Consider the following 25,673-nt stretch of genomic DNA (forward strand, 5'->3'; position numbering starts at 1 on the left):
TATGTCAGGTTGAAAAATTGTTTTCTGCATTGTCCCATAATTTTCCAGGGAAGCTTCAGAACATGAAATTTTGACCTCCCACTATAGCAGAAAGGGTCTTTCTAGTAGTTGCACATCAAATCTAAGCTGTCTAAAGTGCTTTTCGAAAAATATCAACATTTTTATGTTTGGCGTTCCGGAATCGACCTTATCTCAGGCTGAAAACGCATTTTACGCATTGTGCCATAACTTTGCAGGGAAGCTTCAGAAAATGAAATTTTCACCTCCCACTATAGCAGAAAGGCTAGTAGTTGCACATCAAATCTAAGCTGTCTGAAGTGGTTTTCCAAAGTTATCAACATTTTTATGTTTGGCGTTCCGGAACCCACCTTGTCTCAGGCTGAAAACGCGTTTTCTGCTTTATGCCATGACTTTGCTGGGAATCTTCAGAACATGAAATTTTCACCTCCCACTATAGCAGAAAGGGTCTTTCTAGTAGTTGCACATCAAATCTAAGCTGTCTGAAATGTTTTTTCCAAAGTTATCAACATTTTCATGTTTGGCGTTCCGGAACCAACCTTGTCTCAGGCTGAAAACGCGTTTTCTGCTTTATGCCATAACTTTGCAAGGAAGCTTCAGAACATGAAATTTTAACCACCCACTGTAGCAGAAAGGCTCTTTCTAGTAGTTGCACATCAAATCTAAGCTGTCTGAAGTGTTTTTACAAAGTTATCAACAGTTTTATGTTAGGCGTTCCGGAACCCACCTTATCTCAGGCTGAAAACGCGTTTTCTTTATTGTTCCTTAACTTTGCAGGGAAGCATCAGAACATAAAATTTTCAGCTCCCACTATGACAAATAGGGTCTTTCTAATAGTGGCACATCAAATCTAATCAGTCTGAAGTGTTTTTCGAAAGTTATCAACATTTTTATGTTTGGCGTTACGGAACCCACCTTATCTCAGGCTGAAAATGCGTTTTCTGCATTGTCCCATAACTTTGAAGGAAAGCTTCAGAACATGAAAGTTTCACCTCCCACTGTAGCAGAAAGGGTCTTTCTAGTAGTTGCACATCAAATATAAGCTGTCTGAAATGTTTTTTCAAAGTTATCAACATTTTTATGTTTGGCGTTCCGGAATCGACCTTATCTCAGGCTGAAGACGCGTTTTACGCATTGTGCCATAACTTTGCAGGGAAGTTCCAGAAAATGAAATTTTCACCTCCAACTATAGCAGAAGGGGTTTTCCTAGCAGTTGCACATCAAATCTAAGCTGTCTGAAGTGTTTTTCGAAAGTTATCAACATTTTTATGTTTGGCGTTCCGGAATCGACCTTATCTCAGGCTGAAAACGCGTTTTACGCATTGTCCCATAACTTTCCAGGGAAGCTTCAGAACATGAAATTTTTACCTCCCACTATGGCAGAAAGAGTCTTTCTAGTAGTTGGACATGAAATCTAAGCTGTCTGAAGTGTTGTTCCAAAGTTATCAACATTTTTACGTTTGGCGTTCCGGAACCCACCTTATCTCAGGCTGAAAACGCGTTTTGTGCATTGAGCCATTAATTCTCAGGGAAGATTCAGAAAATGAAATTTTCACCTCCCACTATAGCAGAAAGGGTCTTTCTAGTAGTTGCACATCAAATCTAAGCTGTCTGCAGTGTTTTTCCAAAGTTATCAACATTTTTATGTTTGGCGTTCTGGAATCGACCTTATGTCAGGCTGAAAACGCATTTTCTGCATTGTGCCATAACTTTTTAGGGAAGCTTCAGAACATGAAATTTTAACTTCCCTCTATTGCAGAAAGGGTCTTTCTAGTAGTTGCACATCAAATCTAAGCTGTCTGAAGTGTTTTTCGAAAGTTATCAACATTTTTATGTTTGGCGTTCCGGAACCCACCTTATCTCAGGCTGAATACGCGTTTTCTGCATTGTGCCATTACTTTGCAGGGAAGCTTCAGAACATGAAATTTTCAACTCCCACTATAGCAGAAAGGGTCTTTCTAGTAGTTGCACATCAAATCTAAGCTGTCTGAAGTGTTGTTCCAAAGTTCTCAACATTTTTACGTTTGGCGTTCCGGAACCCACCTTATCTCAGGCTGAAAACGCGTTTTGTGCATGTGCCATTAATTCTCAGGGAAGATTCAGTAAATGAAATTTTCACCTCCCACTATAGCAGAAAGGGTTTTTCTAGTAGTTTCACATCAAATCTAAGCTGTCTGAAGTGTTTTTCGAAAGTTATCAACATTTTTATGTTTGGCGTCCCGGAATCGACCTTATGTCAGGTTGAAAAATTGCTTTCTGCATTGTCCCATAACTTTCCAGGGAAGCTTCAGAACATGAAATTTTGACCTCCCACTATAGCAGAAAGGGTCTTTCTAGTAGTTGCACATCAAATCTAAGCTGTCTGAAGTGCTTTTCGAAAATTATCAACATTTTTATGTTTGGCGTTCCGGAATCGACCTTATCTCAGGCTGAAAACGCGTTTTACGCATTGTGCCATAACTTTGCAGGGAAGCTTCAGAAAATGAAATTTTCACCTCCCACTATAGCAGAAAGGATCTTTCTAATAGTTACACATCAAATCTAAACTGTCTGAATTGTTGTTCCAAAGTTATCAACATTTTTACGTTTGGCGCTCCGGAACCCTCCTTATCTCAGGCTGAAAACGTGTTTTGTGCATTGTGCCATAACTTTGCAGGGAAGCTTCAGAACATGAAATTTTAACCTCCCACTGTAGCAGAAAGGGTCTTTCTAGTAGTTGCACATCAAATCTAAGCTGTCTGAAGTGTTTTTCTAAAGTTATCAACATATTTATGTTTGGCGTTCCGGAACCCACCTTACCTCAGGCTGAAAACGCGTTTTCTGCGTTGTTCCTTAACTTTGCAGGGAAGCTTCAGAACATGAAAGTTTGAACTCCCACTATAATAGACAGGGTCTTTCTAGTAGTTGCACATCAAGTCTAAGTTGTCTGAAGTGTTTTTCGAAAGCTATCAACATTTTTATGTTTGGCGTTCCGGAAACGACCTTATCTCGGGCTGAAAACGCGTTTTCCGCATTGTGCCATAACATTGCAGGGAAGCTTCAGAACATGAAATTTTCACCTCCCACTATAGCAGAAAGGGTCTTTCTAGTCGTTGTACATCACATCTACGCTGTCTGAAATGTTTTTTTTAAAGTTATCAACATTTTTATGTTTGGCGTTCCGGAACCCTCCTTATCTCAGGCTGAAAACGCGTTTTCTGCATTGTGCCATAACTTTGCAGGGAAGCTTCAGAACATGAAATTTTAACCTCCCACTGTAGCAGAAAGGGTCTTTCTAGTAGTTGCACATCAAATCCAAGCTGTCTGAAATGTTTTCCGAAAGTTATTAACATTTTTATGTTTGGCGTTCCGGAATTGACCTTATCTCAGCCTGAAAACGCGTTTTACACATTGTGCCATAACTTCTCAGGGAAGCTTCAGAACATGAAATGTTCACCTCCCACGATAGCAGAAAGGGTCTTTCTAGTAGTTGCACATCAAATCTAAGCATTCTTAAGTGTTTTTCCATAGTTATCAACATTTTTATGTTTGGCGTTCCGGAATCGACCTTATCTCAGGCTGAAAACGCGTTTTCTGCATTGTGCCATAACTTCTCAGGGAAGCTTCAGAACATGAAATGTTCACCTCCCACTATAGCAGAAACGGTCTTTCTAGTAGCTGCACATCAAATCTAAGCTGTCTGAAGTGTTTTTCGAAAGTTATCAACATTTTTATGTTTGGCGTTCCAGAATCGACCTTATCTCATGCTGAAAACGCGTTTTCTGCATTGTGCCATAACTTCTCAGGGAAGCTTCAGAACATGAAATGTTCACCTCCCACTATAGCAGAAAGGGTCTTTCTAGTAGTTGCACATCAAATCTAAGCTGTCTGAAGTGTTTTTCCAAAGTGATCAACATTTTTACGTTTGGCGTTTCAGAACCCACCTTATCTCAGGCTGAAAACACCTTGTCGGCATTGTGCCATAACTTTGCGGGGAAGCTTCAGAAAATGAAATGTTCACCTCCCACTATAGCAGAAAGGGTCTTTCTAGTAGTTGCACATCAAATCTAAGCTGTCTGAAGTGTTTTTCCAAAGTTATCAACATTTTTCTGTTTGGCGTTCCGGAATCGACCTTATCTCAGGCTGAAAACGCTTTTTACGCTTTGTGCCATAACTTTGCAGGGAAGCTTCAGAAAATGAAATTTTCACCTCCCCCCTATCGCAGAAAGGGTTTTTCTAGTAGTTGCACATCAAATCTAAGCTGTTTGAAGGGTTTTTCCAAAGTTATCAACATTTTTATGTTTGGCGTTCCGGAATCAACCTTATCTCAGGCTGAAAACGCATTTTCTGCATTGTGCCATAACATCTCAGGGAAGCTTCAGAACATGAAATGTTCACCTCCCACGATAGCAGAAAGGGTCTTTCTAGTAGTTGCACATCAGATCTAAGCTGTCTGAAGTGTTTTTCCAAAGTTATCAACATTTTTATGTTTGGTGCTCCTGAATCGACCTTATCTCAGGCTGAAATCACGTTTTACGCATTGTGCCATAACTTTGCAGGGAAGCTTCAGAACATGAAATTTTCACCTCCCACTATAACAGAAAGGGTCTTTCTAGTACTTGCACATCAAATCTAAGCTGTCTGAAGTGTTGTTCCAAAGTGATCAACATTTTTACGTTTGGCGTTTCAGAACCCACCTTATCTCAGGATGAAAAATCGTTTTCTGCATTGTCCCATAACTTTCCAGGGAAGCTTCAGAACATGAAAATTTGACCTCCCACTATAGCAGAAAGGGTCTTTCTAGTAGTTGCACATCAAATCTAAGCTGTCTGATGTGTTTTTCCAAAGTTATCAACATTGTTATGTATGGCGTTCCGGAATCGACCTTATCTCAGGCTGAAAACGCGTTTTACGCATGGTGCCATAACTTTGCAGGGAAGCTTCCGAACATGAAATGTTCACCTCCCACTATTGCAGAAAGGGTCTTTCTCGTAGTTCCACATCAAATCTAAGCTGTCTGAAGTGTTTTTCCAAAGTTATCAACATTTTTATGTTTGGCGTTCCGGAATCGACCTTATCACAGGCTGAAAACGCTTTTTACGCTTTGAGCCATAACTTTGCAGGGAAGCTTCAGAAAATGAAAATTTCACCTCCCACTATAGCAGAAAGGGTCTTTCTCGTAGTTGCACATCAAATCTAAGCTGTCTGAAGTGTTTTTCCAAAGTTATCAACATTTTTACGTTTGGCGTTCCGGAATCAACATTATCTCAGGCTGAAAACGCATTGTCTGCATTGTGCCATAACTTTGTAACGAAGCTTCAGAACATGAAAATTTCACCTCCCACTATAGCAGAAAGGGTCTTTCTAGTAGTTGCACATCAAATCTAAGCTGTCTGAAGTGTTTTTGGAAAGTTATCAACATTTGTCTGTTTGGCGTTCCAGAATCGACCTTATCTCAGGCTGAAAACGCCTTGTCTGCATTGTGCCATAACTTTGCAGGGAAGCTTCAGAAAATGAAATGTTCACCTCCCAATATAGCAGAAAGGGTCTTTCTAGTAGTTGCACATCAAATCTAAGCTGTCTGAGGTGTTTTTCCAAAGTTATCAACATTTTTATGTTTGGCGTTCCAGAATCGACCTTATCGCAGGCTGAAAACGCGTTTTACGCATTGTGCCATAACTTTGCAGGGAAGCTTCCGAACATGAAATTTTAACCTACCACTATAGCAGAAATGGTCTTTCTAGTAGTTGCACATCAAATCTAAGCTGTCTGATGTGTTTTTCCAAAGTTATCAACATTGTTATGTATGGCGTTCCGGAATCAACCTTATCTCAGGCTGAAAACGCGTTTTACGCATTGTGCCATAACTTTGCAGGGAAGCTTCAGAACATGAAATGTTCACCTCCCACTACAGCAGAAAGGGTCCTTCAAGTAGTTGCACATCAAATCTAAGCTGTCTGATGTGTTTTTCCAAAGTTATCAACATTGTTATGTATGGCGTTCCGGAATCAACCTTATCTCAGGCTGAAAACGCGTTTTACGCATTGTGCCATAACTTTGCAGGGAAGCTTCAGAACATGAAATTTTAACCTCCCACTATAGCAGAAAGGGTCCTTCAAGTAGTTGCACATCAAATCTAAGCTGTCTGAAGTGTTTTTCCAAAGTTATCAACATTTTTATGTTTGGCGTTCCGGAATCGACCTTATCTCAGGCTGAAAACGCTTTTTACGCTTTGTGCCATAACTTTGCAGGGAAGCTTCAGAAAATGAAATTTTAAACTTGCGCTAAAGCAGAAAAGGTCTTTCTAGTAGTTGGACATCAAATATAAGCTGTCTGAATTGTTTTTCCAAAGTTATCAACACTTTTATGTTTGGTTTTCCGGAATCAACCTTATCTCAGGCTGAAAACGCGTTTTACACATTGTGCCATGACTTTGCAGGAAAGGTTCAGAACATGAAATTTTCAACTCCCACTATAGCAGAAAGGGTCTTTCTAGTAGTTGCACATCAAATCTAAGCTGTCTAAAGAGTTTTTCCAAAGTTATCAATATTTTTATTTTTGGCGTTCCGGAATCGACCTTATCTCAGGCTGAAAACGCGTTTTACACATGGTGCCATAACTTTGCAGGGAAACTTCAGAACATCGAATTTTCACCTCCCACTAAAGCAGAAACGGTCTTTCTAGTAGTTGCACATCAAATCTAAGCTGTCTGAAGTGTTTTTCCAAAGTTATCAACATTTTTATGTTTGGCGTTCCGGAATCGACCTTATCTCAGGCTGAAAACGCGTTTCACGCATTGTGCCATAACTTTGGTGGGAAGCTTCAGATCATCAAATATTCACCACCCACTATTGCAGAAAGGGTCTGTCTTGTAGTTGCACATCAAATCTTAGCTGTCTGAAGTGTTTTTCCAAACTTTTCAACATTTTTATGTTTGGCGTTCGGGAACCCACCTTATCTCAAGCTGAAAACGCGTTTTCTGCATTGTGCCATAACTTTGCAGGAAACTTCAGAATATGAAATTTTAACCTCCCACTATTGCAGAAAGGGTCTGTCTTGTTGTTGCACATCAAATCTAAGCTGTCTGAAGTGTTTTTCCAAAGTTATCAACATTTTCATGTTTGGCGTTCCGGAATCGACCTTATCTCAGGCTGAAAACGCCTTTTACACATTGTTTCATAACTTTGCAGAGAAGCTTCAGAACATCAAATTTTCACCTCCCACTATAGTAGAAAGGGTTTTTCTAGTAGTTGCACATCAAATCTAAGGTGTCTGAAGTGTTCTTCCAAAGTTATCAACATTTTTATGTTTGGCGTTCCGGAACCCACCTTATCTCAGGCTGTGAGCGCGTTTTCTGCATTGTGGCATAACTTTGGAGGAAAGCTTCAGAACATGAAATTTTCAATTCCCATTATAGCAGAAACGGTCTTTCTAGTAGTTGCTCATCAAATCTAAGCTGTCTAAAGAGTTTTTCCAAAGTTATCAACACTTTCATGTTTGGTGTTCCGGAATCAACCTTATCTCAGGCTGAAAACGCGTTTTACGCATTGTGCCATAACTTTGCAGGAAAGCTTCAGAACATGAAATTTTCAACTCCCACTATAGCAGAAAGGGTCTTTCGAGTAGTTGCACATCAAATCTAAGCTGTCTAAAGAGTTTTTCCAAAGTTATCAATATTTTTATGTTTGGCGTTCCGGAATCGACCTTAACTCAGGCTGAAAACGCGTTTTACGCATTGTGCCATAACTTTGCAGGGAAGCTTCAGAACATGAAATTTTCACCTCCCACTATAACAGAAAGGGTCTTTCTAGTACTTGCACATCAAATCTAAGCTGTCTGAAGTGTTGTTCCAAAGTGATCAACATTTTTACGTTTGGCGTTTCAGAACCCACCTTATCTCAGGATGAAAAATCGTTTTCTGCATTGTCCCATAACTTTCCAGGGAAGCTTCAGAACATGAAAATTTGACCTCCCACTATAGCAGAAAGGGTCTTTCTAGTAGTTGCACATCAAATCTAAGCTGTCTGATGTGTTTTTCCAAAGTTATCAACATTGTTATGTATGGCGTTCCGGAATCGACCTTATCTCAGGCTGAAAACGCGTTTTACGCATCGTGCCATAACTTTGCAGGGAAGCTTCCGAACATGAAATGTTCACCTCCCACTATTGCAGAAAGGGTCTTTCTCGTAGTTCCACATCAAATCTAAGCTGTCTGAAGTGTTTTTCCAAAGTTATCAACATTTTTATGTTTGGCGTTCCGGAATCGACCTTATCACAGGCTGAAAACGCTTTTTACGCTTTGAGCCATAACTTTGCAGGGAAGCTTCAGAAAATGAAAATTTCACCTCCCACTATAGCAGAAAGGGTCTTTCTCGTAGTTGCACATCAAATCTAAGCTGTCTGAAGTGTTTTTCCAAAGTTATCAACATTTTTACGTTTGGCGTTCCGGAATCAACATTATCTCAGGCTGAAAACGCATTGTCTGCATTGTGCCATAACTTTGTAACGAAGCTTCAGAACATGAAAATTTCACCTCCCACTATAGCAGAAAGGGTCTTTCTAGTAGTTGCACATCAAATCTAAGCTGTCTGAAGTGTTTTTGGAAAGTTATCAACATTTGTCTGTTTGGCGTTCCAGAATCGACCTTATCTCAGGCTGAAAACGCCTTGTCTGCATTGTGCCATAACTTTGCAGGGAAGCTTCAGAAAATGAAATGTTCACCTCCCAATATAGCAGAAAGGGTCTTTCTAGTAGTTGCACATCAAATCTAAGCTGTCTGAGGTGTTTTTCCAAAGTTATCAACATTTTTATGTTTGGCGTTCCAGAATCGACCTTATCGCAGGCTGAAAACGCGTTTTACGCATTGTGCCATAACTTTGCAGGGAAGCTTCCGAACATGAAATTTTAACCTACCACTATAGCAGAAATGGTCTTTCTAGTAGTTGCACATCAAATCTAAGCTGTCTGATGTGTTTTTCCAAAGTTATCAACATTGTTATGTATGGCGTTCCGGAATCAACCTTATCTCAGGCTGAAAACGCGTTTTACGCATTGTGCCATAACTTTGCAGGGAAGCTTCAGAACATGAAATGTTCACCTCCCACTACAGCAGAAAGGGTCCTTCAAGTAGTTGCACATCAAATCTAAGCTGTCTGATGTGTTTTTCCAAAGTTATCAACATTGTTATGTATGGCGTTCCGGAATCAACCTTATCTCAGGCTGAAAACGCGTTTTACGCATTGTGCCATAACTTTGCAGGGAAGCTTCAGAACATGAAATTTTAACCTCCCACTATAGCAGAAAGGGTCCTTCAAGTAGTTGCACATCAAATCTAAGCTGTCTGAAGTGTTTTTCCAAAGTTATCAACATTTTTATGTTTGGCGTTCCGGAATCGACCTTATCTCAGGCTGAAAACGCTTTTTACGCTTTGTGCCATAACTTTGCAGGGAAGCTTCAGAAAATGAAATTTTAAACTTGCGCTAAAGCAGAAAAGGTCTTTCTAGTAGTTGGACATCAAATATAAGCTGTCTGAATTGTTTTTCCAAAGTTATCAACACTTTTATGTTTGGTTTTCCGGAATCAACCTTATCTCAGGCTGAAAACGCGTTTTACACATTGTGCCATGACTTTGCAGGAAAGGTTCAGAACATGAAATTTTCAACTCCCACTATAGCAGAAAGGGTCTTTCTAGTAGTTGCACATCAAATCTAAGCTGTCTGAAGTGTTTTTCCAAAGTTATCAACATTTTTATGTTTGGCGTTCCGGAATCGACCTTATCTCAGGCTGAAAACGCGTTTCACGCATTGTGCCATAACTTTGGTGGGAAGCTTCAGATCATCAAATATTCACCACCCACTATTGCAGAAAGGGTCTGTCTTGTAGTTGCACATCAAATCTTAGCTGTCTGAAGTGTTTTTCCAAACTTTTCAACATTTTTATGTTTGGCGTTCGGGAACCCACCTTATCTCAAGCTGAAAACGCGTTTTCTGCATTGTGCCATAACTTTGCAGGAAACTTCAGAATATGAAATTTTAACCTCCCACTATTGCAGAAAGGGTCTGTCTTGTTGTTGCACATCAAATCTAAGCTGTCTGAAGTGTTTTTCCAAAGTTATCAACATTTTCATGTTTGGCGTTCCGGAATCGACCTTATCTCAGGCTGAAAACGCCTTTTACACATTGTTTCATAACTTTGCAGAGAAGCTTCAGAACATCAAATTTTCACCTCCCACTATAGTAGAAAGGGTTTTTCTAGTAGTTGCACATCAAATCTAAGGTGTCTGAAGTGTTCTTCCAAAGTTATCAACATTTTTATGTTTGGCGTTCCGGAACCCACCTTATCTCAGGCTGTGAGCGCGTTTTCTGCATTGTGGCATAACTTTGGAGGAAAGCTTCAGAACATGAAATTTTCAATTCCCATTATAGCAGAAACGGTCTTTCTAGTAGTTGCACATCAAATCTAAGCTGTCTAAAGAGTTTTTCCAAAGTTATCAACACTTTCATGTTTGGTGTTCCGGAATCAACCTTATCTCAGGCTGAAAACGCGTTTTACGCATTGTGCCATAACTTTGCAGGAAAGCTTCAGAACATGAAATTTTCAACTCCCACTATAGCAGAAAGGGTCTTTCGAGTAGTTGCACATCAAATCTAAGCTGTCTAAAGAGTTTTTCCAAAGTTATCAATATTTTTATGTTTGGCGTTCCGGAATCGACCTTAACTCAGGCTGAAAACGTGTTTTACGCATGGTGCCATAACTTTGCAGGGAAGCTTCAGAACATCGAATTTTCACCTCCCACTATAGCAGAAACGGTCTTTCTAGTAGTTGCACATCAAATCTAAGCAGTATGAAGTGTTTTTCCAAAGTTATCAACACTTTTATGTTTGGCGTACCAGAATCTATCTTATCTCAGGCTGAAGACGTGTTTTCTGCATTGTGCCATAACTTTGCAGGGAAGCTTCAGAACATGAAATTTTAAACTTGCGCTATAGCAGAAAAGGTCTTTCTAGTAGTTGCACATCAAATCTAATCTGTCTGAAGTGTCTTTTCAAAGTTATCAACACTTTTATGTTTGGCGTTCCGGAATCGACCTTATCTCAGGCTGAAAACGCGTTTTCGGCATTGTGCCATAACTTTGCAAGGAAGCTTCAGACCATGAAATTTTAAACTTCCACTATAGCAGAAAGGGTCTTTCTCGGAGTTGCACATCAAATCTAAGCTGTCTGAAGTGTTTTTCGAAAGTTTTCAACATTTTTATGTTTGGCGTTCCGGAACCCACCTTATCTCAGGCTGTAAACGCGTTTTCTGCAATGTGCCATAACTTTGCAGGGAAGCTTCAGAACATGAAATTTTCAACTTCCACTATCGCAGATAGGCTCTTTCCAGCAGTTGCACATCAAATCTAAGCTGTCTGAAGTGTTTTTCCAAAGTTATCAACATTTTTATGTTTGGCTTTCCGGAATCGACCTTATCTCAGGCTGTAAACGCGTTTTCTGCATTGTGCCATAACTTTGGAGGGATGCTTCAGAACATGAAATTTTAACCTGCCACTATTGCAGAAAGGGTCCTTCTAGTAGTTGCACATCAAATCTAACCTGTCTGAAGTCTTTTTCCAAAGTTATCAACATTCTTATGTGTGGCGTTCCGGAATCAACCTTATCTCAGGCTGAAAACGCGTTTTCTGCATGGTGTCACCACTTTGCAGGAAAGCTGCAGAATATGAAATTTTCACCTCCCACTATAGCAGAAAGGGTCTTTCTAGTAGTTGCACAACAAATCTAAGCTGTCTGAAGTGCTTTTCGAAAGTTATCAACATTTTTATGTTTGGCGTTCTGAAATCAACCTCATCTCAGGCTGAAAACGAGTTTTACGCATTGTGCCATAACTTTGCAGCGAAGCTTCAGAACATGAAATTTTAACTTCCCACTATAGCAGAAAGGGTCTTTCTAGTAGTTGCACATCAAATCTAAGCTGTCTGAAGTGTTTTTCCAAAGTTATCAACACTTTTATGTTTGGCGTTCCGGAATCGACCTTATCTCAGGCTGAAAACGCGTTTCCTGCATTGTGGCATAACTTTGCAGTGAAGCTTCAGAACATGAAATTTTCTCTTCCCACGATAGCAGAAAGTGTCTTTCTAGTAGTTGCACATCAAATCTAAGCTGTCTGAAGTGTTTTTCCAAAGTTATCAACATTTTTATGTTTGGCTTTCCGGAATCGACCTTATCTCAGGCTGTAAACGCGTTTTCTGCATTGTGCCATAACTTTGGAGGGATGCTTCAGAACATGAAATTTTAACCTGCCACTATTGCAGAAAGGGTCCTTATAGTAGTTGCACATCAAATCTAACCTGTCTGAAGTCTTTTTCCAAAGTTATCAACATTCTTATGTGTGGCGTTCCGGAATCAACCTTATCTCAGGCTGAAAACGCGTTTTCTGCATGGTGTCATCACTTTGCAGGAAAGCTGCAGAATATGAAATTTTCACCTCCCACTATAGCAGAAAGGGTCTTCCTAGTAGTTGCACATCAAATCTAAGCTGTTTGAAGTGTTTTTCGAAAGTTATCAACATTTTTATGTTTGGCGTTCTGAAATCAACCTTTTGTCAGGCTGAAAACGCGTTTTCTGCATTGTGCCATAACTTTGCAGGGAAGCTTCAGAACAAGAAATTTTCACCTCCCACTATATCAGAAAGGGTCTTTCTAGTAGTTCCACATCAAATCTAAGCTGTTTGAAGTGTTTTTTGAAAGTTATCAACATTTTTATGTTTGGCGTTCCGGAATGGACCTTATCTCAGGCTGAAAACACGATTTACGCATTCTGCCATAACTTTGCAGGAAAGCTTCAGAACATGAATTTTCACCTCCCACTATAGCAGAAAGGGTCTTTCTAGTAGTTGCACATCAAATCTAAGCTGTTTGAAGTGTTTTTCCAAAGTTATCAACATTTTTATGTTTGGCGTTCTGAAATCAACCTCATCTCAGGCTGAAAACGAGTTTTACGCATTGTGCCATAACTTTGCAGCGAAGCTTCAGAACATGAAATTTTAACTTCCCACTATAGCAGAAAGGGTCATTCTAGTAGTTGCACATCAAATCTAAGCTGTCGAAATTGTTTTTCCAAAGTTATCAACATTTTTATGTTTGGCGTTCTGGAACCCACCTTATCTCAAGCTAAAAACGCGTTTTCTGGATAGTGCCATAACTTTGCAGGGAGACTTCAGAACATGAAATTTTAACATCCCACTATAGCAGAAAGGGTCTTTCTAGTAGTTGCACATCAAATCTAAGCTGTCGAAATTGTTTTTCCAAAGTTATCAACATTCTTATGTTTTGCGTTCCGGAATCAACCTTATCTCAGGCTGAAAACGCGTTTTACGCATTGTGCCATAACTTTGCTGGAAAGCTTCAGAACATGAAATTTTCTACTCCCACTATAGCAGAAAGGGTCTTTCCAGTGGTTGCACATCAAATCAAAGCTGTCTGAAGTGTTTTTCCAAAGTTATCAATATTTTTATGTTTGACGTTCCGGAATCGACCTTATCTCAGGCTGAAAACGCGTTTCTTGCATTGTGGCATAACTTTGCAGGGAAGCTTCAGAACATGAAATTTTCACCTCCCACTGTAGCAGAAAGGGTCTTTCTAGTAGTTGCACATCAAATCTAAGCTGTCTGAAGTGTTTTTCCAAAGTTATCAACACTTTTATGTTTGGCGTTCCTGAATCAACCTTATCTCAGGCTGAAAACGCGTTTTACGCATGGTGCCATAACTTTGCAGGGAAGCTTCAGAACATCGAATTTTCACCTCCCACTATAGCAGAAACGGTCTTTCTAGTAGTTGCACATCAAATCTAAGCAGTATGAAGTGTTTTTCCAAAGTTATCAACATTTTTATGTTTGGCGTACCAGAATCTATCTTATCTCAGGCTGAAGACGTGTTTTCTGCATTGTGCCATAACTTTGCAGGGAAGCTTCAGAACATGAAATTTTAAACTTGCGCTATAGCAGAAAAGGTCTTTCTAGTAGTTGCACATCAAATCTAAGCTGTCTGAAGTGTCTTTTCAAAGTTATCAACACTTTTATGTTTGGCGTTCCGGAATCGACCTTATCTCAGGCTGAAAACGCGTTTTCTGCATTGTGCCAAAACTTTGTAGGTAAGCTCCAGAACATGAAATTTTCACCTCCCACTATAGCAGAAAGAGTCTTTCTAGAAGGTGCACATCAAATCGAAGCTTTCTGAAGTGTTTTTCCAAAGTTATCAACACTTTTATGTTTGGCGTTCCGGAATCGACCTTATCTCAGGCTGAAAACGCGTTTCCTGCATTGTGGCATAACTTTGCAGTGAAGCTTCAGAACATGAAATTTTCTCCTTCCACGATAGCAGAAAGGGTCTTTCTAGTAGTTGCACATCAAATCTAAGCTGTCTGAAGTGTTTTTCCAAAGTTATCAACATTTTTATGTTTGGCTTTCCGGAATCGACCTTATCTCAGGCTGTAAACGCGTTTTCTGCATTGTGCCATAACTTTGGAGGGATGCTTCAGAACATGAAATTTTAACCTGCCACTATTGCAGAAAGGGTCTTTCCAGTGGTTGCACATCAAATCAAAGCTGTCTGAAGTGTTTTTCCAAAGTTATCAACACTTTTATGTTTGGCGTTCCTGAATCAACCTTATCTCAGGCTGAAAACGCGTTTTCTGCATTGTGCCAAAACTTTGTAGGTAAGCTCCAGAACATGAAATTTTCACCTCCCACTATAGCAGAAAGGGTCTTTCTAGTAGGTGCACATCAAATCGAAGCTTTCTGAAGTGTTTTTCCAAAGTTATCAACACTTTTATGTTTGGCGTTCCGGAATCGACCTTATCTCAGGCTGAAAACGCGTTTCCTGCATTGTGGCATAACTTTGCAGTGAAGCTTCAGAACATGAAATTTTCTCCTCCCACGATAGCAGAAAGGGTCTTTCTAGTAGTTGCACATCAAATCTAAGCTGTCTGAAGTGTTTTTCCAAAGTTATCAATATTTTTATGTTTGGCGTTCCGGAATCGACCTTATCTCAGGCTGAAAACGCGTTTCCTGCATTGTGGCATAACTTTGCAGTGAAGCTTCAGAACATGAAATTTTCACCTCCCACTGTAGCAGAAAGGGTCTTTCTAGTAGTTGCACATCAAATCTAAGCTGTCTGTAGAGTTTTTCCTGAGTTATCAACATTCTTATGTTTGGCGTTCCGGAATCAACCTTATCTCAGGCTGAAAACGCGTTTTACGCATTGTGCCATAACTTTGCAGGAAAGCTTCAGAACATGAAATTTTCAACTCCCACTATAGCAGAAAGGGTCTTTCTAGTAGGTGCACATCAAATCTAAGCTGTCTGAAGTGTTTTTCCAAAGTTATCAATATTTTTATGTTTGGCGTTCCGGAATCGACCTTATCTCAGGCTGAAAACGCGTTTCCTGCATTGTGGCATAACTTTGCAGTGAAGCTTCAGAACATGAATTTTTCACCTCCCACTGTAGCAGAAAGGGTCTTTCTAGTAGTTGCACATCAAATCTAAGCTGTCTGTAGAGTTTTTCCTGAGTTATCAACATTTTTATGTTTGGCGTTCCGGAATCAACCTTATCTCAGGCTGAAAACGCGTTTTACGCATTGTGCCATAACTTTGCAGGAAAGCTTCAGAACATGAAATTTTCAACTCCCACTATAGCAGAAAGGGTCTTTCTAGTAGGTGCACATCAAATCAAAGCTGTTTGAAGTGTTTTTCCAAAGTTACCAACACTTTTATGTTTGGCGTTCCGGAATCGACCTTATCTCAGGCTGAAAACACGATTTACGCATTGTGCCATGACTTTGCAGGAAAGCTTCAGAACATGAAATTTTCAACTCCCACTATAGCAGAAAGGGTCTTTCCAGTAGTTGCACATCAAATCTAAGCTGTCTGAAGTGTTTTTCCAAAGTTATCAATATTTTTATGTTTGGCGTTCCGGAATCGACCTTATCTCAGGCTGAAAACACGATTTACGCATTCTGCCATAACTTTGCAGGGAAGCTTCAGAACATGAAATTTTCATATCCCACTATAGCAGAAAGGGTCTTTCTAGTAGTCTGACATCAAATCTAAGCTGTCTGAAGTGTTTTCCCAAAGTTATCATATTTTTTTATTTGGCGTTCCGGAACCCACCTTATCTCAGGCTGAAAACTCGTTATCTGCATTGTGCCATAACTTTGCAGGGAAGCTTCAAAACATTAAATTTTCAACTCCCACTATAGCAGAAAGGGTCTTTCTTGTAGTTGCACGTCAAATCTAAGCTGTCTGAAGTGTTTTTCCAAAGTTATCTACATTTTTATGTTTGGCATTCCAGAATCGACCTTATCTCTGGCTGAAAACGCGTTTTCTGCATTGTGATATAACTTTGCAGGGAAGCTTCAGAACATGAAATTTTAACCTGCCACTATAGCAGAAAGGGTTCTTCTAGTAGTTGCACATCAAATCTGAGCTGTTTGAAGTGTTTATCCAAAGTTATTAACATTTTTATGTTTGGCGTTCTGAAATCAACCTCATCTCAGGCTGAAAATGCGTTTTCTGCATTGTGCCACAACTTTGCAGGGAAGCTTCAGAACATGAAATTTTCACCTCCCACTGTAGCAGAAAGGGTCTTTCTAGTAGTTGCACATCAAATCTAAGCTGTCTGAAGTGTTTTTCCAAAGTTAACAACATTTTTATGTTTGCCGTTCTGAAATCAACCTCATCTCAGGCTGAAAACGAGTTTCACGCATTGTGCCAGAACTTTGCGGCGAAGCTTCAGAACATGGAATTTTCACCTCCCACTATAGCAGAAAGGGTCTTTCTCGTAGTTGCACATCAAATCTAAGCTGTCTGAAGTGTTTTTCGAAAGTTTTCAACATTTTTATGTTTGGTGTTCCTGAATCGACCTTATCTCAGGCTGAAAACGCATTTTACGCATTGTGCCATAACTTTGCAAGAAAGCTTCAGAACATGAAAATTTCACCTCCCACTATAGCAGAAAGGGTCTTTCTAGTAGTTGCACATCAAATCTAAGCTGTCTGAAGTGTTTTTACTAAGTTATCAACATTTTCATGTTTGGCGTTCCGGAATCGACCTTATGTGAGGCTGAAAACGCGTTTTCTGCATTGTGCCATAACTTTGCAGGGAAGCTTCAGAACAAAAATTTTTCACCTCCCACTATAGCAGAAAGGGTCTCTCTAGTAGTTGCACATCAAATCTAACCTGTCTGAAGTGTTTTTCCAAAGTTATCAACATTTTTATGTTTGGCATTCCAGAATCGACCTTATCTCTGGCTGAAAACGCGTTTTCTGAATTGTGCCATAACTTTGCAGGGAAACTTCAGAACATGAAATTTTCACCTCCCACTATAGCAGAAAGGGTCTTTCTAGTAGTTGCACATCAAATCTAAGCTGTCTGAAGTGTTTTTTCAAAGTTATCGTATTTTTATGTTTGGCGTTCCGTAATTGACCTTGTCTCATGCTGAAAACGCGTTTTCAGCATTGTGCCATAACTTTGCAGGGAAGCTTCAGAACATGAAATTTTCAACTCCCACTATAGCAGAAACGCTTTTTCCAGTAGTTGCACATCAAATCTAAGCTGTCTGAAGTGTTTTTCCAAAGTTATCAACATTTTTATGTTTGGCTTTCCGGAATCGACCTTATCTCAGGCTGAAAACGCGTTTTCTGCATTGTGCCATAACTTTGCAGGAAAGCTTCAGAACATGAAATTTTTACCTCCCACTATAGCAGAAAGGGTCTTTCTAGTAGTTGCACATCAAATCTCAGCTGTCTGAAGTGTTTTTCCAAAATTATCAACATTCTTATGTTTGGCGTTCCGGAATCAACCTTATCTCAGGCTGAAAACACGTTTTACGCATTGTGCCATAACTTTGCAGGAAAGCTTCAGAACATGAAATTTTCAACTCCCACAATAGCAGAAAGGGTCTTTCTAGTAGTTGCACATTAAATCTAAGCTGTCTGAAGTGTTTTTCCAAAGTTGTCAACATTTTTATGTTTGGCTTTCCGGAATCGACCTTATCTCAGGCTGAAAACGCGTTTCCTGCATTGTGGCATAACTTTGCAGGGATGCTTCAGAACATGAAATTTTCACCTCCCACTGTAGCAGAAAGGGTCTTTCTAGTAGTTGCACATCAAATCTAAGCTGTCTGAAGTGTTTTTCCAAAGTTATCAACATTTTTATGTTTGGCATTCTGGAACCCACCTTATCGGAGGCTGAAAACGCGCTTTCTGCATTGTGCCGTAACTTTGCAGGGAGACATCAGAACATAAAATTTTTTCCTCCCACTATAGCAGAAAGGGTATTTCCAATAGTTGCACATCAAATATAAGTTGTCTGAAGTGTTTTTCCATAGTTATCAACATTCTTATGTTTGGCTTTCCGGAAACAACCCTATCTCAGACTGAAAACGCGTTTCCTGCATTGTGGCATAACTTTGCAGGGATGCTTCAGAACATGAAATTTTCACCTCCCACTATAGCAGAAAGGGTCTTTCTAGCAGTTGCCGATCAAATCTAAGCTGTCTGAAGTGTTTTTCCAAAGTTATCAACATTTTTATGTTTGGCATTCCAGAATCGACCTTATCTCTGGCTGAAAACGCGTTTTCTGCATTGTGCCATAACTTTGCAGGGAAACTTCAGAACATGAAATTTTCACCTCCCACTATAGCAGAAAGTGTCCTTCTAGTAGTTGCACATCAAATCTAACCTGTCTGAAGTGTTTTTCCAAAGTTATCAACATTCTTATGTGTGGCGTTCCGGAATCAACCTTATCTCAGGCTGAAAACGCGTTTTACGCATTGTACCATAACTTTCCAGGGAAGCTTCAGAGCATGAAATTTTCACCTTCCACTACAGCAGAAAGGGTCTTTCTAGTAGTTGCACATCAAATCTAAGCTGTCTGAAATGTTTTTCCAAACTTATCAACATTTTTACTTTTGGCGTTTCAGAATCAACCTTATCTCAGGCTGAAAACGCGTTGTCTGCATTGTGCCATAACTTTGCATGGAAGCTTCTGAACATGAAAATTTAACCTCCCACTATATCAGAAAGGGTCTTTCTAGTAGTTGCAGATCAAATCTAAGCTGTCTGATGTGTTTTTCCAAAGTTATCAACATTTTTATGTTTGGCGTTCCGGAATCGACCTTATCTTTGGCTGAAAACGCGTTTTACGCATTGTGCCATAACTTTGCAGGGAATCTTCAGAACATGAAATGTTCACCTCCCACTATAGCAGAAAGGGTCTTTCTAGTAGTTGCACATCAAATGTAAGCTGTCTGAAGTGTTTTTCCAAAGTTATCAACATTTTTATGTTTGGCGTCCCGGAATCGACCTTATCTCAGGCTGAAAACGCGTTTCACGCATTGTGCCATAACTTTGCATGGAAGCTTCCGAACATGAAATTTTAACCTCCTACTATAGCAGAAAGGCTCTTTCTAGTAGTTGCACATCAAATCTAAGCTGTCTGAAGTGTTTTTCCAAAGTTATCAACATTTTTACGTTTGGCGTTCCAGAATCGACCTTATCTCAGGCTGAAAACGCGTTGTCTGCATTGTGCCATTACTTTGCAGGGAAGCTTCAGGACCTTGAATTTTCACCATCCACTATATCAGAAAGGGTCTTTCTAGTAGTTGCACCTCAAATCTAAGCTGTCTGAAGTGTTTTACCAAAGTTATCAACATTTTTATGTTTGGCGTTCCAGAATCGACCTTATGTCAGGCTGAAAACGCGTTGTCTGCATTGTGCCATAACTTTGCATGGAAGCTTCCGAACATGAAATTTTAACCTCCTACTATAGCAGAAAGGCTCTTTCTAGTAGTTGCACATCAAATCTAAGCTGTCTGAAATGTTTTTCCAAAGTTATCAACATTTTTACGTTTGGCGTTCCAGAATCGACCTTATCTCAGGCTGAAAACGCGTTGTCTGCATTGTGCCATAACTTTGCATGGAAGCTTCCGAACATGAAAATTTAACCTCCCACTATAGCAGAAAGGGTCTTTCTAGTAGTTGCAGATCAAATCTAAGCTGTCTGATGTGTTTTTCCAAAGTTATCAACATTTTTATGTTTGGCGTTCCGGAATCGACCTTATCTTAGGCTGAAAATGTGTTCTACGCATTGTGCCATAACTTTTCAGGGAAGCTTCAGAACATGAAATGTTCACCTCCCACTATAGCAGAAAGGGTCTTTCTAGTAGTTGCACATCAAATGTAAGCTGTCTGAAGTGTTTTTCCAAAGTTATCAACATTTTTATGTTTGGCGTTCCGGAACCCACCTTATCTCAAGCTGAAAACGCTTTTTCTGCATTGTGCCATAACTTTGCAGGGAAGCATCAGAACATGAAATGTTCACCTCCCACTATAGCAGAAAGGGTATTTCTAGTAGTTGCACATTAAATCTAAGCTGTCTGAAGTGTTGTTTCAAAGTTATCAACATTTTTACGTTTGGCGTTTCGGAAACCACCTTGTCTCAGGCTGAAAACGCGTTTTCTACATTATGCCATAACTTCTCAGGGAAGCTTCAGAACATGAAATGTTCACCTCCCACTATAGCAGAAAGGGTCTTTCTAGTAGTTGCACATCAAATCTAAGCTGTCTGAAGTGTTTTTCGAAAGTTTTCAACATTTTTATGTTTGGTGTTCCTGAATCGACCTTATCTCAGGCTGAAAACGCGTTTCACGCATTGTGCCATAACTTTGCAGGGAAGGTTCAGAAAATGAAATTTTCACCTCCCACTATAGCAGAAAGGGTATTTCTAGTAGTTGCACATTAAATCTAAGCTGTCTGAAGTGTTGTTCCAAAGTTATCAACATTTTTACGTTTGGCGTTTCGGAAACCACCTTGTCTCAGGCTGAAAATGCGTTTCCTGCATTGTGGCATAACTTTGCAAGGAATCTTCAGAACATGAAATTTTCACCTCCCACTACAGCAGAAAGGGTCTTTCTAGTAGTTGCACATCAAATCTAAGCTGTCTGAAATGTTTTTCCAAAGTTATCAACATTTTTACGTTTGGCGTTCCAGAATCGACCTTATCTCAGGCTGAAAACGCGTTATCTGCATTGTGCCATAACTTTGCATGGAAGCTTCAGAACATCAAATGTTCACCTAACATTATCGCAGAAAAGGTCTTTCTAGTAGTTGCACATCAAATCTAAGCTGTCTGAAGTGTTTTTCCAAAGTTTTGAACATTTTTATGTTTGGCGTTCCGGAATCGACCTGATCTCAGGCTGAAAACGCGTTTTACGTATTGTGCCATAACTTTGCAGGGAAGCTTCAGGACCTTGAATTTTCACCATCCACTATATCAGAAAGGGTCTTTCTAGTAGTTGCACCTCAAATCTAAGCTGTCTGAAGTGTTGTTCCAAAGTTATCAACATTTTTACGTTTGGCGTTTCGGAAACCACCTTGTCTCAGGCTGAAAACGCGTTTTCTGCATTGTGCGATAACTTCTCAGGGAAGCTTCAGAACATGAAATGTTCACCTCCCACTATAGCAGAAAGGGTCTTTCTAGTAGTTGCACATCAAATCTAAGCTGTCTGAAGTGTTTTTCGAAAGTTTTCAACATTTTTATGTTTGGTGTTCCTGAATCGACCTTATCTCAGGCTGAAAACGCGTTTCCTGCATTGTGCCATAACTTTGCAGGGAATCTTCAGAACATGAAATTTTCACCTCCCACTACAGCAGAAAGGGTCTTTCTAGTAGTTGCACATCAAATCTAAGCTGTCTGAAATGTTTTTCCAAAGTTATCAACATTTTTACGTTTGGCGTTTCAGAATCGACCTTATCTCAGGCTGAAAACGCGTTGTCTGCATTGTGCCATAACTTTGCAGGGAAGGTTCAGAAAATGAAATTTTCACCTCCCACTATAGCAGAAAGGGTATTTCTAGTAGTTGCACATTAAATCTAAGCTGTCTGAAGTGTTGTTCCAAAGTTATCAACATTTTTACGTTTGGCGTTTCGGAAACCACCTTTTCTCAGGCTGAAAACGCGTTTTCTGCATTGTGCCATAACTTCTCAGGGAAGCTTCAGAACATGAAATGTTCACCTCCCACTATAGCAGAAAGGGTCTTTCTGGTAGTTGCTCATCAAATCTAAGCTGTCTGAAGTGTTTTTCCAAAATTATCAACATTTTTATGTTTGGCGTTCCGTAACCCACCTTATCTCAGGCTGAAAACGCGTTTTCGGCATTGTGCCATAACTTTGCAGGGAAGCTTCAGAACATGAAATTTTCACCTCCCACTACAGCAGAAAGGGTCTTTATAGTAGTTGCACATCAAATCTAAGCTGTCTGATGTGTTTTTCCAAAGTTATCAACATTTTTATGTTTGGTGTTCCGGAATCGACCTTATCTTAGGCTGAAAACGCGTTTTACGCATTGTGCCATAACTTTGCAGGGAAGCTTCAGAACATGAAATGTTCACCTCCCACTATAGCAGAAAGGGTCTTTCTAGTAGTTGCACATCAAATGTAAGCTGTCTGAAGTGTTTTTCCAAAGTTATCAACATTTTTATGTTTAGCGTTCCGGAATTGACATTATCTCAGGCTGAAAACGCGTTTCACGCATTGTGGCATAACTTTGCAGCAAAGGTTCAGAAAATGAAATTTTCACCTCCCACTGTAGCAGAAAGGGTCTTTCTAGTAGTTGCACCTCAAATCTAAGCTGTCTGATGTGTTTTTCGAAAGTTTTCAACATTTTTATGTTTGGTGTTCCTGAATCGACCTTATCTCATGCTGAAAACGCGTTTCCTGCATTGTGCCATAACTTTGCAGGGAAGCTTCAGAACATGAAATTTTAACCTCCCACTGTAGCAGAAAGGGTCTTTCTAGTAGTTGCACATCAAATCTAAGCTGTCTGAAGTGTTTTTCGAAAGTTTTCAACATTTTTATGTTTGGCGTTCCGGAATCGACCTTATCTCAGTCTGAAAACGCGTTTTACGCATTGTGCCATAACTTTGCAGGGAACCTTTAGAACATGAAATTTTCACCTCCCACTATAGCAGAAAGGGTCTTTCTAGTAGTTGCACATCAAATCTAAGCTGCCTGAAGTGTTTTTCGAAAGTTATCAACATTTTTATGTTTGGCGTTCCGGAACCCACCTTATCTCAAGCTGAAAACGCGTTGTCTGCATTGTGCCGTAACTTTGCAGGGAGACATCAGAACATAAAATTTTTTCCTCCCACTATAGCAGAAAGGGTATTTCCAATAGTTGCACATCAAATATAAGTTGTCTGAAGTGTTTTTCCATAGTTATCAACATTCTTATGTTTGGCTTTCCGGAAACAACCCTATCTCAGACTGAAAACGCGTTTTCTTGCATTGTGGCATAACTTTGCAGGGATGCTTCAGAACATGAAATTTTCACCTCCCACTATAGCAGAAAGGGTCTTTCTAGCAGTTGCCGATCAAATCTAAGCTGTCTGAAGTGTTTTTCCAAAGTTATCAACATTTTTATGTTTGGCATTCCAGAATCGACCTTATCTCTGGCTGAAAACGCGTTTTCTGCATTGTGCCATAACTTTGCAGGGAAACTTCAGAACATGAAATTTTCACCTCCCACTATAGCAGAAAGTGTCCTTCTAGTAGTTGCACATCAAATCTAACCTGTCTGAAGTGTTTTTCCAAAGTTATCAACATTCTTATGCGTGGCGTTCCGGAATCAACCTTATCTCAGGCTGAAAACGCGTTTTACGCATTGTACCATAACTTTCCAGGGAAGCTTCAGAGCATGAAATTTTCACCTTCCACTACAGCAGAAAGGGTCTTTCTAGTAGTTGCACATCAAATCTAAGCTGTCTGAAATGTTTTTCCAAACTTATCAACATTTTTACTTTTGGCGTTTCAGAATCGACCTTATCTCAGGCTGAAAACGCGTTGTCTGCATTGTGCCATAACTTTGCATGGAAGCTTCTGAACATGAAAATTTAACCTCCCACTATATCAGAAAGGGTCTTTCTAGTAGTTGCAGATCAAATCTAAGCTGTCTGATGTGTTTTTCCAAAGTTATCAACATTTTTATGTTTGGCGTTCCGGAATCGACCTTATCTTAGGCTGAAAACGCGTTTTACGCATTGTGCCATAACTTTGCAGGGAATCTTCAGAACATGAAATGTTCACCTCCCACTATAGCAGAAAGGGTCTTTCTAGTAGTTGCACATCAAATGTAAGCTGTCTGAAGTGTTTTTCCAAAGTTATCAACATTTTTATGTTTGGCGTCCCGGAATCGACCTTATCTCAGGCTGAAAACGCGTTTCACGCATTGTGCCATAACTTTGCAGGGAAGGTTCAGAAAATGAAATTTTCACCTCCCACTATAGCAGAAAGGGTATTTCTAGTAGTTGCACATCAAATCTAAGCTGTCTGAAGTGTTTTTCCAAAGTTATGAACATTTTTATGTTTGGCGTTCCGGAATCGACCTTATCTCAGGCTGAAAACGCGTTTTACGTATTGTGCCATAACTTTGCAGGGAAGCTTCAGGACCTTGAATTTTCACCATCCACTATATCAGAAAGGGTCTTTCTAGTAGTTGCACCTCAAATCTAAGCTGTCTGAAGTGTTTTACCAAAGTTATCAACATTTTTATGTTTGGCGTTCCAGAATCGACCTTATGTCAGGCTGAAAACGCGTTGTCTGCATTGTGCCATAACTTTGCATGGAAGCTTCCGAACATGAAATTTTAACCTCCTACTATAGCAGAAAGGCTCTTTCTAGTAGTTGCACATCAAATCTAAGCTGTCTGAAATGTTTTTCCAAAGTTATCAACATTTTTACGTTTGGCGTTCCAGAATCGACCTTATCTCAGGCTGAAAACGCGTTGTCTGCATTGTGCCATAACTTTGCATGGAAGCTTCCGAACATGAAAATTTAACCTCCCACTATAGCAGAAAGGGTCTTTCTAGTAGTTGCAGATCAAATCTAAGCTGTCTGATGTGTTTTTCCAAAGTTATCAACATTTTTATGTTTGGCGTTCCGGAATCGACCTTATCTTAGGCTGAAAATGTGTTTTACGCATTGTGCCATAACTTTTCAGGGAAGCTTCAGAACATGAAATGTTCACCTCCCACTATAGCAGAAAGGGTCTTTCTAGTAGTTGCACATCAAATGTAAGCTGTCTGAAGTGTTTTTCCAAAGTTATCAACATTTTTATGTTTGGCGTTCCGGAACCCACCTTATCTCAAGCTGAAAACGCTTTTTCTGCATTGTGCCATATCTTTGCAGGGAAGCATCAGAACATGAAATGTTCACCTCCCACTATAGCAGAAAGGGTATTTCTAGTAGTTGCACATTAAATCTAAGCTGTCTGAAGTGTTGTTTCAAAGTTATCAACATTTTTACGTTTGGCGTTTCGGAAACCACCTTGTCTCAGGCTGAAAACGCGTTTTCTACATTATGCCATAACTTCTCAGGGAAGCTTCAGAACATGAAATGTTCACCTCCCACTATAGCAGAAAGGGTCTTTCTAGTAGTTGCACATCAAATCTAAGCTGTCTGAAGTGTTTTTCGAAAGTTTTCAACATTTTTATGTTTGGTGTTCCTGAATCGACCTTATCTCAGGCTGAAAACGCGTTTCACGCATTGTGCCATAACTTTGCAGGGAAGGTTCAGAAAATGAAATTTTCACCTCCCACTATAGCAGAAAGGGTATTTCTAGTAGTTGCA

Source organism: Synchiropus splendidus, chromosome 2, assembly GCF_027744825.2.
Source record: "Synchiropus splendidus isolate RoL2022-P1 chromosome 2, RoL_Sspl_1.0, whole genome shotgun sequence".
NCBI lineage: Eukaryota > Metazoa > Chordata > Actinopteri > Syngnathiformes > Callionymidae > Synchiropus > Synchiropus splendidus.